Source organism: Pleurodeles waltl, chromosome 4_2, assembly GCF_031143425.1.
Source record: "Pleurodeles waltl isolate 20211129_DDA chromosome 4_2, aPleWal1.hap1.20221129, whole genome shotgun sequence".
NCBI classification, from domain to species: domain Eukaryota; kingdom Metazoa; phylum Chordata; class Amphibia; order Caudata; family Salamandridae; genus Pleurodeles; species Pleurodeles waltl.
Window position 1 is genome coordinate 1066537348 of NC_090443.1, and position 15896 is coordinate 1066553243.

General features: G+C 49.2%; 2 protein-coding genes across 2 annotated transcripts in view; one reads left to right on the forward strand and one right to left on the reverse strand.

The window, feature by feature from the left end:
- The window catches only part of LOC138293769 (uncharacterized), a 233411-nt gene extending 229790 nt beyond the window's left edge, over positions 1–3621 (reverse strand). The window contains exon 1 of the transcript XR_011203104.1: positions 3546–3621. The gene's annotated coding sequence lies outside the window, so the exon portion shown is untranslated. The remainder of the gene's footprint in view (positions 1–3545) is intronic.
- Positions 3622–9877: 6256 nt separating this feature from the next.
- Positions 9878–15896, forward strand: part of LOC138293770 (uncharacterized) — a 50006-nt gene continuing 43987 nt past the window's right edge. Inside the window, exon 1 of the mRNA XM_069233111.1 lies at positions 9878–9915. The gene's annotated coding sequence lies outside the window, so the exon portion shown is untranslated. The remainder of the gene's footprint in view (positions 9916–15896) is intronic.

Here is a 15896-nt window from a genome sequence, read left to right on the forward strand (position 1 = left end):
TAATCTATAACCAGAAGGGCTCAGAAGCATCACAACGAGGGCTCAGGGTCCCTCACTGCCCTGGACTCGCTGATGACTAAAGACTAATCTATAACTAAGTAACCTGAGCTAGTTAAGTAGTGAGTCTGCTTCAGCTGGGAGTGCCTGGGTGTGACAGACTGAACCAGAAGGGCTCAGAAGCATCACAACGAGGGCTCAGGCTCCCTCACTGCCCTGGACATGCTGATGACTAGAGTCTAATCTATAACTAAGTAACCTGAGCTAGTTAAGTAGTGAGCCTGCTTCAGCTGGGAGTGCCTGGGTGTGATAGACTGAACCAGAAGATCTCAGAAGCATCACAACGAGGGCTAAGGGTCCCTCACTGCCCTGGACATGCTGATGACTAGAGTCTAATCTATAACTAAGTAACCTGAGCTAGTTAAGTAGTGAACCTGCTTCAGCTGGGAGTGCCTGGGTGTGATAGACTGAACCAGAAGGGCTCAGAAGCATCACAACGAGGGCTCAGGCTCCCTCACTGCCCTGGACATGCTGATGACTAGAGTCTAATCTATAACCAGAAGGGCTCAGAAGCATCACAACGAGGGCTCAGGCTCCCTCACTGCCCTGGACATGCTGATGACTAGAGTCTAATCTATAACTAAGTAACCTGAGCTAGTTAAGTAGTGAGCCTGCTTCAGCTGGGAGTGCCTGGGTGTGATAGACTGAACCAGAAGATCTCAGAAGCATCACAACGAGGGCTAAGGGTCCCTCACTGCCCTGGACATGCTGATGACTAGAGTCTAATCTATAACTAAGTAACCTGAGCTAGTTAAGTAGTGAACCTGCTTCAGCTGGGAGTGCCTGGGTGTGATAGACTGAACCAGAAGGGCTCAGAAGCATCACAACGAGGGCTCAGGCTCCCTCACTGCCCTGGACATGCTGATGACTAGAGTCTAATCTATAACCAGAAGGGCTCAGAAGCATCACAACGAGGGCTCAGGGTCCCTCACTGCCCTGGACATTCTAATGACTAGAGTCTAATCTATAACTAAGTAACCTGAGCTAGTTAAGTAGTGAACCTGCTTCAGCTGGGAGTACCTGGGTGTGATAGACTGAACCAGAAGGGCTCAGAAGCATCACAACGAGGGCTAAGGGTCCCTCACTGCCCTGGACATGCTGATGACTACAGTCTAATCTATAACTAAGTAACCTGAGCTAGTTCAGTAGTGAGCCTGCTTCAGCTGGGAGGGCCTGGGTGTGATAGACTGAACCAGAAGAGCTCAGAAGCATCACAACGAGGGCTAAGGGTCCCTCACTGCCCAGGATACACTGATGACTACAGTCTAATCTATAACTAAGTAACCTGAGCTAGTTAAGTAGTGAACCTGCTTCAGCTGGGAGTGCCTGGGTGTGATAGACTGAACCAGAAGGGTTCAGAAGCATCACAACAAGGGCTCAGGGTCCCTCACTGCCCTGGACATGCTGATGACTAGAGTCTAATCTATAACTAAGTAACCTGAGCTAGTTAAGTAGTGAACCTGCTTCAGCTGGGAGTGCCTGGGTGTGATAGACTGAACCAGAAGGGCTCAGAAGCATCACAACGAGGGCTCAGGGTCCCTCACTGCCCTGGACATGCTGATGACTAAAGACTAATCTATAACTAAGTAACCTGAGCTAGTTCAGTAGTGAGCCTGCTTCAGCTGGGAGTGCCTGGGTGTGATAGACTGAACCAGAAGATCTCAGAAGCATCACAACGAGGGCTAAGGGTCCCTCACTGCCCTGGACATGCTGATGACTAGAGTCTAATCTATAACTAAGTAACCTGAGCTAGTTAAGTAGTGAACCTGCTTCAGCTGGGAGTGCCTGGGTGTGATAGACTGAACCAGAAGGGCTCAGAAGCATCACAACGAGGGCTCAGGCTCCCTCACTGCCCTGGACATGCTGATGACTAGAGTCTAATCTATAACCAGAAGGGCTCAGAAGCATCACAACGAGGGCTCAGGCTCCCTCACTGCCCTGGACATGCTGATGACTAGAGTCTAATCTATAACTAAGTAACCTGAGCTAGTTAAGTAGTGAGCCTGCTTCAGCTGGGAGTGCCTGGGTGTGATAGACTGAACCAGAAGATCTCAGAAGCATCACAACGAGGGCTAAGGGTCCCTCACTGCCCTGGACATGCTGATGACTAGAGTCTAATCTATAACTAAGTAACCTGAGCTAGTTAAGTAGTGAACCTGCTTCAGCTGGGAGTGCCTGGGTGTGATAGACTGAACCAGAAGGGCTCAGAAGCATCACAACGAGGGCTCAGGCTCCCTCACTGCCCTGGACATGCTGATGACTAGAGTCTAATCTATAACCAGAAGGGCTCAGAAGCATCACAACGAGGGCTCAGGGTCCCTCACTGCCCTGGACATTCTAATGACTAGAGTCTAATCTATAACTAAGTAACCTGAGCTAGTTAAGTAGTGAACCTGCTTCAGGTGGGAGTACCTGGGTGTGATAGACTGAACCAGAAGGGCTCAGAAGCATCACAACGAGGGCTAAGGGTCCCTCACTGCCCTGGACATGCTGATGACTACAGTCTAATCTATAACTAAGTAACCTGAGCTAGTTCAGTAGTGAGCCTGCTTCAGCTGGGAGGGCCTGGGTGTGATAGACTGAACCAGAAGAGCTCAGAAGCATCACAACGAGGGCTAAGGGTCCCTCACTGCCCAGGATACACTGATGACTACAGTCTAATCTATAACTAAGTAACCTGAGCTAGTTAAGTAGTGAACCTGCTTCAGCTGGGAGTGCCTGGGTGTGATAGACTGAACCAGAAGGGTTCAGAAGCATCACAACAAGGGCTCAGGGTCCCTCACTGCCCTGGACATGCTGATGACTAGAGTCTAATCTATAACTAAGTAACCTGAGCTAGTTAAGTAGTGAACCTGCTTCAGCTGGGAGTGCCTGGGTGTGATAGACTGAACCAGAAGGGCTCAGAAGCATCACAACGAGGGCTCAGGGTCCCTCACTGTCCTGGACATGCTGATGACTAAAGACTAATCTATAACTAAGTAACCTGAGCTAGTTCAGTAGTGAGCCTGCTTCAGCTGGGAGTGCCTGGGTGTGATAGACTGAACCAGAAGGGCTCAGAAGCATCACAACGAGGGCTCAGGGTCACTCGCTGCCCTGGACATGCTGATGACTAGAGTCTAATCTATAACCAGAAGGGCTCAGAGGCATCACGACGAGGGCTCAGGGTCCCTCACTGCCCTGGACATGCTCATGACTACAGTCTAATCTATAACTAAGTAACCTGAGCTAGTTAAGTAGTGAGCCTGCTTCAGCTGGGAGGGCCTGGCAGGGTGGTCGAGTCAAGATACCAGGGATGGCATCAGTTGCCCTGTGTCAGCACAGGAAGTGACAGCATATAAAATGACTGATGACGCTTGATTCTACCAGGAAGTGTCGTGGGTGAATCTGATGACATCACAATAATTGATGCTGCTGAAGTTAACACCCCAAAGAGCAGAAGAGCTGACAACGCCGATGCCTGTCTCTGCCCCGGCTCTGCTGACACTCACCTCCTCTTCTGTGCAGATTCCCCCTTCGTCCTCTGCGGGGAACTGGCGGACGGATTCACTTCCGGGTTACAGAAGCAGCGGACGAGGAGACGCTGCTCTCCGGCTTGCGGGGATCACTTCCGGGTCAGCGGCGGCAGAGTCAGCATCAGCAGCGGATGCTGGGAAGTTCCGCTCTAGTCTGTCAGTGGGATCACTTCCGGGTCAGCGGCGGCAGAGTCAGCAACAGCAGCGGATGCTGGGAAGTTCCGCTCTAGCCTGTCAGTGGGATCACTTCCGGGTCAGCGGCGGCAGAGTCAGCAGCACCAGCAGCGAATCCCAGCCTCTTGTTTGTGGCCTGTGATGTACCTTTCCCTTTATTAAGAGTAATAATGATCACGAAGCACACACAAGTGACTGAGCAGAGAGATGAACGGTGCTAAGATAAGCCCTGTGCAGGAGCTCTCAGGGCCCAGTGCTAGCTCTCTACAGGAGCTCTCAGGGCCCAGTGCTAGCCCTCTACAGGAGCTCTCAGGGCCCAGTGCTAGCCCTCTACAGGAGCTCTCAGGGCCCACTGCAAGCCCTGTACAGGAGCTCTCAGGGCCCAGTGCAATCCCTGTACAGGAGCTCTCAGGGCCCAGTGCTAGCCCTCTACAGGAGCTCTCAGGGCCCAGTGCAATCCCTGTACAGGAGCTCTCAGGGCCCAGTGCTAGCCCTCTACAGGAGCTCTCAGGGCTCACTGCAAGCCCTGTACAGGAGCTCTCAGGGCCCAGTGCAAGCCCTGTACAGGAGCTCTCAGGGCACAATGCAAGCCTTGTACAGCAGCTCTCAGGGCCCAGTGCAAGCCCTGTACAGGAGCTCTCAGGGCACAATGCAAGCCTTGTACAGCAGCTCTCAGGGCCCAGTGCAAGCCTCCGCCGTCCGCCAAGGTCAGAATGACCCCCACTGTTTGTTCAATTCTACAATCTTATTTGTAGAAATGGCCTTTTGTACACAACAAATGCATATTTGGTGAGCGAATCGCCAAACCTTTCCACAACCAGTCCTGGCTCTTGTAAGGGAAGTGCTAGCGCCCAAGGATCTGTATCCCTTGATTGAGAAGGCAAAGGTACTTGGCTAGTATATGGTCATTCCACCATAAGTAAAGTCCTTGATAATTTCATCATTTTGTTATCCTGCCATGTACACAACACCAGCGTTCTGCAGCCTTTTTACATCCCAGAGCCTGACCTCTTTGTTCGGCGTCACCCACATACCGGTAACCGTGAGGACTGGAACTGTTAACAGGGAATGACCCCCAGGAATGGGCATTATATATCAGCTATAGTGAGTTTAGAATTCAGGTTTTAATCAAGTGCAGTTTGCTATGCAACTGAAGACTTAAGACATAATGTGCTCACAGAGGTTCCATTTAAGGTCCATCCGATCATGTTGACAATGCAGATATCTACACATGTTGACTCTTTGAGTCAGCAAGGGGCACCAATGGAGTAACAAATATCAGATAGTTTTGAAAAACATCTCAAGATGGGGAAAAGTGAAATGGCAGACATGATATCCAACAGAGATGCTGTGTAGAATCAAATAGGTGATGTCCAATGCATGTATGTATATATGTGGTACTTGTATTGTATAAAGCTAGCCAAAAGGCAGTTGAATACTGTGCCGGGTCTAAGATAAACATAAACTCAACAAGTGATAGGAGAGGTTTGTGAGTGGTTAATGCATGCGTGTGTTCTTGAAGAGGCGCCTCTTCCACTCTTTCTTGGACTGGAGCAGCTTTGGCCTCTACAGAGCTCTGCTGCCTTTTAGCTCGGTTTGAGCTACAGAAATGTATATAGATACATACACACTACTGCACACTACACTATGTTTAGAGACCTACTTATTTAAGGAGATCCATCATTAACTGTTTCCTGAATTGCAGCAGCTTTGACCTGCACAGCTCTCTGCTGCCTTTTGGCTGGGTCCACCATATTCCGACCACGTTATATCCTATGGGAATCGAGTACTGCAGGTGGGATATCTGTCATGTTTATGACGGGGTAATCTGTCTGCCAAACTCTAAATTTGATTATTTTTTAGGGTGGAGTGAGGGCACCCCTTTTGGCATGGCTTATTGATAGTTTTATATTTTACTTAATCTGGGAGTCTGTTTGCGCGCCTGAAGAGGGCTGCTTTTAGAGTCCCTGACAGTTCTGTACCTGAGCTGACCCCTTTCAGGCACATTCTAAGGCTAAGATTGCAGGATGTGTTGATGACGGGTGTTCTGTCCAAGTATGTTACATACGAGGGGGGTGGGTACGGCCCAGAATGGTTCCCAGCAGTTCACATACCTCCAGTCCCTGCATGGCGTTGATTGGCTTCAAAAATATGGAGTTAGGCAAAGCAGCGCAAATCGCTGCGTAGCCTTACTCTGCTCAAGGGAGGCGTTCCATGAGGGTGGCGTGGGATTCCCCACACAACTCCTATGGTTTTTAACGCGTTCCCAGATTTACAAGACCTTGCACCAAAAAGATACGCCTCCTCAGGAGAGGCGCAAGGAGGAGAAATATCTTTTTTTCACCTATTTTTTTGCATTTTGCAGCACACACAGAAAGAAGAAAAAGCCTTGTTTATACATCCAACAGGCCAGGTCAGCTAATAACCATAAGTGATATGTCTCAGTATGGAGGACATGGGTTGGCTGGTGCAATGAACAGGGTGTGGATCTCTGTGAATCAGAGTTACATATGTGTCATCTTTGAACCATTCGATAACAAGCTAACAACTCACTATAGTGGGTATCAGATTTTATTCATTTATTCTGTTGCATATTATCACAGTAATTATGCATGTTGAAGAACCAGAATTATTCCTCTTTCCAAAACTAGTGGCCTCTGGTGGGGTGGAAACTCCTTGGTTTTAATTGTGGACTTTAATGGTTTCTCCTTTCTCTTCTCTTTTCCGTTCATAGCTGGTGTTCCCGTCCTGAGCCCTCGGAAGAAGAGAGGCACAGGTAAGTGTTGTGATATACTGTTACTAGTGAATCCCTCCTTTCTTCCCTACTTCTTTCCTCTATGACTCTTCCTCTGTCTAGTTCTTTTTCCCTCCCTTTCTGCATTTCTGGCTCTTTTCTTATCTTGCTGTTCTAATTTGGGACTGTGTTTCAATTCTTATTTTCTTCTTGTGGTATAGAATATGTTGTTCTGTCCTGCTTTGGCTTATCCAGTGGCTGACTTGTAATTAGGGCACATCTTACTTTCTGACATCAAAATCTAACTATGCAAATAATCAAGTTAAGAACCTTCCATGTAGGGGTGGGCAGAAGATGTGGAGTTTTACTCTGCGGAACTCCGCGGAGGTACATAAAAACTCAGCAAGATTCCATGGAATTCCGCCCACCACTAAAAAACAAGAGCCTTTCGGGTTGTTAGAAAAAAGTAATGTAAACATGAAGTAAAAGCCACTTTGCAGTATGTCAGGGATCCTTTCAACTCCGGGGTTTTTATTTCTAGGCGTCAAGCCAAATGCGGCAGTAAACATAGGAAATCTGTCTTCCTAAACAAGCCGCTCATCCAAACAGGAGTGTGGCTTCCCTGCTCAGTCTCTGAACCATCTTCTAAAGCCTCCAGACTGTAGTTGATGAAAGGGAAATAGTCTTAATCTTCATCACAATGGGTGGTTTTGTTCCATCTCCCAGATCTGAAACAACAGACTGATTTGTAGAGCGGGGAAAACTTCTCAATTTATGATAATGCGAGTGAGGAGTCTCTTTGATATTATAATCCTAAGTCTAAAAATCTTGCAGTGACAACAGTTTTCTTATTTCGATTAAAAAGCCCCAGGACGCAAGTTTCCTATGTAAGCGGGATCATACGACTCACACAATGTTGTGATCTTTGTCCCACCGCATCTCAGTAGGCGTGTATGGCCGGGCATGACCATATCATATGTAGCAGGTCTTCATCTGGGGCAGTCCGCATCAGAGTGATGAAAGTATTGGTTCATTTTCGCATGTGTTAAGTGGGCACGTTTGTAGTGCTTTCCTCTTAGCTAGTTTCTAAGCACTAACATAACACAACAGAAATGCACTTCTGAGGTCAAAGAAGACTTTTATTGTTGTTAATTCTTCCCCAACCACAATATTTATGTATGACGAATTAGTAGCTTTCAAGCCCGCGTTAATCAAACAAAATATATCAGTTTGCAATATACACAGCCGGTTATATTTATAAGATATTGAATGCAAAGCAAAACGAATACTTCACCGTGTGGGAAACTATTTACAGCTTCATCTTTCTAAGGTCTGCAAGCTGATGACCCCTTGTCAGCTGCGAGAAAGAGATTCATCTACCCACACGGGATTGCTGGCAGCTGGCGCCAAGCTCCAGCACGAGGTCCGGCAGATTCGAATCTGACCCTCTGCAGCCTGTTACATTCGTTACAAAGGTGTGCCCCCTCCTCTCAGACTCGGGAAAACCGAGCAAGCCTTTGGAGACTGGCCAGGTCTCCGAGACTTCTCCTCTTCCCAGGCTCAAGCGGAGAAAAAACAACCAGTGTACCCTCTCTTATCAGGTCTAGTCTACTGTGAGAAAAACATCTTGGTTCATCTTGTGCAAAAACACAGCTTGGAAAAATACAGCTTGGATTCTCAACTGCAATGTCTAACTCCACGTTAAAGGCAATAGGCAGCTAACCTAAGTATCAAATGCAATGTCTAGTGTCATGTCAAAGCCAATAAGCATCTAAGCTGAATACAAAATGCAATGTCTTATATCATGTCAAAGCCCATAGGCAGCTAAGCTGAATATAAAATGCAATGTATAATATCATGTCAAAGCCAATAGGCAGCTGAGCTGAATACAAAATGCAATATATAATATCATGTCAAAGCCCATAGGCAGAATATCTAATAGCATGTCAAAGTCAATAGGCAGCTAAATTGAATACATCATGTCAAAGCCAATAGGAATGCAATGTCAAAGCCAATAGGCGGCTAGACTGGATACAGCATGTCAAAGCCAATAGGCAGAATACAGAATGTAATGACTAATGCAATGTCAAAGCCCATAGGCGGCTAAACTGAATACAGAAAGCAATGGCTAATGCCATGTCAAAGCCCATAGGCGGCTAAACTGAACAAAACATACCATGTGAACATTGAGCAACTAATATGCGCAGTGGTGAAACACCAAGTCATTGGTCAAAACAAAATTTAACAAATGGCAGTACAACGTTGCACAATATAGTATTGAATGAGACAAAACCTGGCGTTTCTTGGCACCTTTGTCGGACTTTCTACTAGGCAGGATCATTGATGTCCATGAACGGTGTACTTCTGTCGGACTCCCAATGACTGTGTAGTGATGTAAGTGGTGGAGGAGCTGTCTGAGGGACTCTGCCAACCAGCGTATCAAGTGCCTGCCAGCGCCAAACACGTGTAAATACTGCATCGTATAGTGTGTGGGGAGTTCAGTATTCATTTCTTCCCATGTCTCCCGCAACACACAAACAATGGAAGGGTGTAACAGGAAACCCCTGGGAGGTAGGCCGTACTCCTCGCTCAAGGTAAGGGAGAAGGGCATGATCTTTATACAGATCCCCCAACATGTGAATTTCCATCTCGTGCCAGGAAGTAAGATGGTTGTGGTCATCTGCAAACCATGAGCCTCCCAAACAGAGCAGTCGCTGGTGCGTAGGACACCGCCGCTCTCGTCCTATAGAGGCTCCTGCGATAGCAGCAGTGTGCCACCTGTAGTAATGGGATCTTGGGCCTGATGTCCTTAGTCCATGGGTGGAATAAGTGCAGTGTGTCTGGAAGTTTCCAAGATAGGGGTAGCTAGTGGTATTCTGTAGATTGCGGGCAGCCAGTGAGGTATCCACTGCAACTGAGCCGCTAGATAGTAAACTTCAAAGCTGGGGTGCCAACCCGCCCCAGTCTGCGTCTCGGTAGAGATTGGTGAGGTTGGTCAGCCGCCACCCTCCATCCCTGTCCCCGAGAAGGCATCTGCCCCAGACGCGCTCCTTCTGGAGCATTACCAGGCATGGGGGCCTCTCCGAAGGCTATCGCAGTGAAGAGTTCCTGCTCGCCCCTACCATGTGTACTCACCTCGATCTGCACCATGGGGTCCCTCATTGGCACCCAATATGTCTCTCAGCGTCTTCCTCTCCTCAATCTCTTCTCTCTGTGGGTTCCTTGAATGTTCCACGTCTTCTGGTTCCACCCTCCAAGTCTCTTCCTCTGTTCCCTCGTCTTGTCCTTCTTCACCGTTTTCTGCCTTTTCCTCCTGTAATGATAACGTCCTTTGTTTCAGATTTTTTATTCCTTCTCAAGCCTGTCCTTCTATTTTGATTGTGCCTTTTTCTTTGGTTTTAGACTTCAAGAATTGTGTGAACCAGACGGAACGCTGGGGTGAGTTGCTGAGGCAGCAGTCTGAACTGAAGGAGTCTCTTTTGTGACATTATAGAAGGGAACTTTTCCTCTCAAATGACAGAATCAGCACTCTTATACAGGTCAGTAAATTCTCTGCTATTTTAGATGGATATCAGCCATTGAAGGGTAAGCCAACAGGGGAATATCTCTGAGATACGTTAGATTAGGCAATCCTGCCTGTTTCTCAATACACAATTCTCTGGGATGTGAATGTTGCTCTTAAATGGTTGGAGCGAAGGCCAGATAATGAAGGTTTATCCCACAAACAGTTATCCGCCAAGTTAGTAGTGTTGTTATGTCTGCTATCATGTCGAAGTGTATCAGATTCACGTGTTCTTGACTTAACAGGTAGGGCAGTGGTTCTTAAACCGTGGTCCGGGGACCCCTGGGAGGCCTGGAAGCATACTCATGGGGTCTTCAACTGCTTGGAGAAATACATAGTATTAACTGATTAATTAAGTGTATATAAATAAAGGAGCAAAATGTACAACTGAATATTTTAAAATGTTCTGTGGATGTGAGAAGTTGAGTTGGTGTGCTCAGATACATTCATGGCAGCAGTGCGAGTGCTTGAAACAGAATATATGATGAGTGGCCTCAAGTCAATTTAGAAAAGCTCCAACATTCCTATTTAAAATAAAAGTTTGACTTTTTATATTTGTTTCTGAATTAAATAAAATATTTCTTCATTTGTGTATTTGTTTGATGAATGTGTGCTTCTGTATTTTTTAATGTTTTTTGGTTGGAATCATTGAGAATGCTTAGGCTGGGGTCCTTGGCTTCCAGCAATGACTCAGTAGGGGTCCTCGGATTGCAATAATTGAGTGGACCCCGGGATCCAGTAATGATTAAGTGGGGTCCATAGAAGTGAAAAGGATAAGAATCACTAGGATACAGAATTTTCTAAAAAAGGAGGTCCTTTCTCAATATCAAAACATACTAAGGCTAATTCATCTTCTGTGTCCTTCCGGTTCGTTTCCTGACATCCATAAGTTATGGTTAGTACAATGTTTAAAGTTCTGTGGAGAATGTGCTCGAGACTTACGACAGGAAACATCTGGTCAGTTATTAATTTCTTTGCAGAAACCCCATAAGCCTGTCTCTTCTGACTAGTTGACTACTGCTGTCCACCAAGGACATGTCATTGCGACACTGCTTGTAGCATACAATCTTTGCCGTGAGCGGCCATCTGATTAAAAGCTATGACAATACATCAGTAGCTATGACTAAATCTTCAAAAAGGTGGGAGAGGAAAAAAGGGTTTACACATCAATAATGTCAAACTAGCTGTCAGCAAGGCTTGCTACATATGTGGATGTACAAGACATGTCACCATTTCAGACTCTGTCCTGCCATCAACGAAACATGCAGTAAGTGCGGGCTGATACCTCACATATTGAGTATATGAACAAGGAAATCAAAGGTAAAGTGCATGTGACTCACAGGAATAAAAAAATCTCAGGCACGAATCACCAAAGAGAGTAAATGCAAGTTGTGAGATGGAACCGAGGGAGGCGAGCCATACTGCAACGGTTGTAGAGGGTTCTTGGGAAACCACGGTGGGTGCTACTGTGAGTTTGCATTGTGGGTGTACACACACCGCTCCATTGCAGCTGATGCGGTGGCTGCGCCTTCTCCTACATCCCCCCAAGGGCTGGAACAGTCGGCCCCTCCACCTCCGAACAGCAGCCTCTCTGGCGGACTTCAGAAGGAAACTCAAGACCTGGCTTTTCGACTGAGACAGGGCACCTTCAGCGCCCAGATGTAGCTACCGGTGACGGTGCTGCGCTATACAAATGCTGATTGATTGATTGATGATTGAGTGCTGCAGAACCTACGGGAAGAGTACTGCATGAACTTGCTGATGTATTCAATGTAAAATTGAGACTTTTGAAATGGTTTAAGCATGTTATCAAACTCAAAGAAGAAGGCGGGCCTGTCAGACATAGATTGAGATCAAACCCTCTCTCCCTCTGTTCTCGTGGCCTTACTAAATACTTCCACAACCCTGACAGGCTGCAACCATTTAGATGATTCTTTTTCTAACATCCGTGGTAATTTCATACAAACAAGATCCCATCTCTGAGTCAGACGCTAGTCTTCCCCCTCTCGGATTCCATCACCTGTTTCATTTTATGCTTATATTTCTCTGCTCTTCTTTGATTCTTCAAAAATCCACCTTCTCACAGCTTCATTTGCCTTCCTTAAGCCACGATGAAGCTAGCTTAGTATCCGGCCTCACAAGATTTCAAGTATTGAGAAACCCTTACCTGAATCAGGTGTGGTTCTGGGTTTCAGCAATGTGGCCTGGGGATAATCCTCAAAACACATAGGGGGTCATTACAACCCTGGCGGACGGTGTTAAAGCGGCAGTAATACCGCAAACAGGCCGGCGGACAAAAAAGGGAATTATGACCCTGGCGGAAACCGCCAACAAAGACAGCCACTTTAACACACCGCCCACCACGGCAGTACAGACAAGCAGCGCAGCGGTCACCGCCAACAGACAGGCGGAAGACAATGTACCGCCCATAGTATCACAACCCGCCAATCCGCCACCTTTTCCGGGCGGATTCACCGTGGATAAAAACACAGCGGAAACAGTATCTGCAATGGGAAAACACTCACCTGAACACATCCCACGAGGAAGGAGGACTCTATGGAGCCGGAACTCCAAATCCTACCGGCCCTTGTATTCCTACTCATCTACGAAGAGCAACGCCGGCGCCGACGAAGACAACGGTGAGTACTGCACCTACGACATAGGGGAGGGGGAGGCAAAAGTTAGGGGGACACACACGCAACACCCCCACCCTCACCCCCCCTCGCATAGTACTACACACACACCAATGCATTCACAAAAATCTCAGGAACAACCCACAACCCCCACGGAAGAATGCAAAGACAAAACGAAATCAGTTCAAACATTGTAATGTATCAATATACATGTCTCAAAAATATACAGATATATCATTAAACCAGTCAAAAGTATATACATGGCGAGAAGTAGTGCAGATATGCACATATCAATGTCCGTGCACCACTAGTCCAAAAATGCATGGGCAAGGCCCACAAAAGATACGTGGCCATAAACGGAGAGAACACTGCCGGGGCATCAGATAGAAATACTACAGGCACCTCAGGGGGAAAGTAAGGGGGCACCTCAGCCGGATGACTGCAAAGCCAGATCCACGATGGGGCTCCATGCCCATTGATGTATCCTGGGGAGTGCAAAGCCACAGTCTCACAAGTCTATACAGTGGGTGGGTTGCCCACTGTTACATCCTGGGGAGTGCAAAGCCACAGTCTCTCAAGTCTCTACAGTGGGTGGGTTGCCCACTGTTACATCCTGGGGAGTGCAAAGCCACAGTCTCTCAAGTCTCTACAGTGGGTGGGTTGCCCACTGTTACATCCTGGGGAGTGCAAAGCCACAGTCTCTCAAGTCTCTACAGTGGGTGGGTTGCCCACTGGACCATCCTGGGGAGTGCAAAGCCACAGTCTCTCAAGTCTCTAAAGTGGGTGGGTTGCCCACTGCACCATCCTGGGGAGTGCAAAGCCACAGTCTCTCAAGTCTCTACAGTGGGTGGGTTGCCCACTGGACCATCCTGGGGAGTGCAAAGCCACAGTCTCTCAAGTCTCTACATTGGGTGGGCTGCCCACTGGACCATCCTGGGGAGTGCAAAGCCACAGTCTCTCAAGTCCCTACAGTGGGTGGGTTGCCCACTGGACCATCCTGGGGAGTGCAAAGCCACAGTCTCTCAAGTCGATAACAGCCTCCACTGGTTCTGTAGGAGGACTGGTGCCCAGACTGGATGAGTCTCCCCGTGACAGTTCCTGTCCTGTCACTGTCCCAGCTGCACATGGGATAACGATGCCTGATGTGGTGGCCTTTTCATTCTTCCCCGGTGCATGCCCTGTTCAGCGGTGCTTTGCCATGGCGGTCCCTGGACTGTTCAGCGGTGCTTTGCCATGGCGGTCCCTAGACTGGGCATTTTTGTGTGGCATTACGTTCTCTGGACTGGGCATTGGTGTGTGGCATGACGTTCCCTCATTGCCCAGCGGGGCTGTGGCAGCTGGGGCCCTCCTGGGCACTGACTCCGGCAGTGGTCTCCTGACCAGTGACGATACTTGGGCCGTCCTGGGCTATGACTCTGGGGGTGGTCTCCTGACCAGTGACGATACTTGGGCCCTCCTGGGCTATAACTCCGGCGGTGGCGGTGGTCTCCTGACCAGTGACGATACTTGGGCCCTCCTGGGCTATGACTCCGGCGGTGGTGGTGGTCTCCTGACCAGTGACGATACTTGGGCCCTCCTGGGCTATGATTCCGGCGGTGGTCTCCTGACCAGTGACGATACTTGGGCCCTCCTGGGCTATGACTCTGGCGGTGGTCTCCTGACCAGTGACGATACTTGGGCCCTCCTGGGCTATGACTCCGGCGGTGGTCTCCTGACCAGGGACGACGGTGCTGGCAGTGGCGTCCCGACCGCCGGGAAGGATGCCACCCTTCTCCGCCGTGATGCTCACACCAGGCTGTGCAGACTTCCTCTGGCCCTTTCCCACCTTTGGAGGAGTCACAGCTGCCTCTGCAATTCCCCTGGAACCCCTATGAGTTGTTCTGCCTTCAGGAGTCTTCACACGGTCCCGTCGGCCACTTTCCAATTTCAGAGCCTTTACAGGGGGTGGGCTGCCAGTGCCTTGGCTCCGGGTCACACTGCCTGCCCTGGTGGACGGTGCACTCCACACACCTTGAACAGGCACCACTGGTACTGGAGGCTTTTTGGCTGAGGCGCTACGATGGGACTGATGAATTGGAGGGGGGGGGGTTGGGGCAAAAAGGTCAACTTTACAGAGGGACAGTTTCTGCCGAACACTGGGATGGGTAGTTGGAGGGGGTCTGGGAGTGGAGGAGGAGGAGGTGGTTGAAGGAGGTGTCACTTTAGGTGTTTTGGGTGCAGGTACGGGAGGCTGTCGTGAGGTGGATGGATGTTGGGTGAGTGATTGCCGGCGTTTGTGTACTTTGGGTGGGGGCGTCACAGACACACTGGGAGAGGACACAGGGGACGTGTAAATGTGAGTGGAGGTGGTGAGTGCAGGTGAGCGGCTTCTGGTGCTGGGTGTCCTGGTGCGATTCCTGGTGCCTGTAGGTGTAGTGCATGCAGGTGAGAGTGTAGACGACAATGGGAGGGAGGAGGCAGACGATGAGGAGGGGGGCACAGTGGAGGCGGTGTGTGTTGGTGTGTCTGCATGTGTGTGATGCTTGTTTGAGTGCCTGTGGGTTATGTGGTGCCTATGTTTGCTTGAGCTACTTTTGGGTGTTGACTTGTGTGCCTGCTGGTCTGTAGGTGTGCTTGGGATTGGCTGGGGTACAGGAGATTGGGTCTGGGTGGAGGAAGTTGGAGGGGGGAGGCTAGACACAGGGACAATGGCTTCCATCAGTGCTGAGGCCAGAGATTGCAGGGTTCGCTGAAGGACAGCCTGACCAGAATGAATGCCTTCCAGGAATGCATTACCATGTTGCAACGCCCTTTCTACACCCTGGATGGCATTCACAATGGTAGACTGCCCAACAGTGAGTGACCTGAGGAGGTCAATGGCCTCCTCACTGAGGGCAGCAGGGGTGACTGGGGCAGGGCCTGAGGTGCCTGGGGCTAAGGTGATGCCCACCCTCCTGGGTGAGCGGGCACAGGTCGAACGCTGAGGGGCTGCTAGGAGGGCAGTGCTGGTAGGGGAGGTGGCGGCTGTACCTGTAGAAGTGGGGGGCACAGATGGTGCCGCCACCACAAGGGAGCTCCCATCGGCGGACGAGTCCGTGTCGCTGGTTGGTGATCCGGTGGCCGACGTGAAGCTCCCCTCGCCCTCCGTCCCACTGGTGCATTCTGAGTCCGTGGTGTGGCCCTCCATGGCCATGTGGGATGCAGCTCCCTCGTGCTCCGGTGCCACTGTACCTCCGCCTGATGAT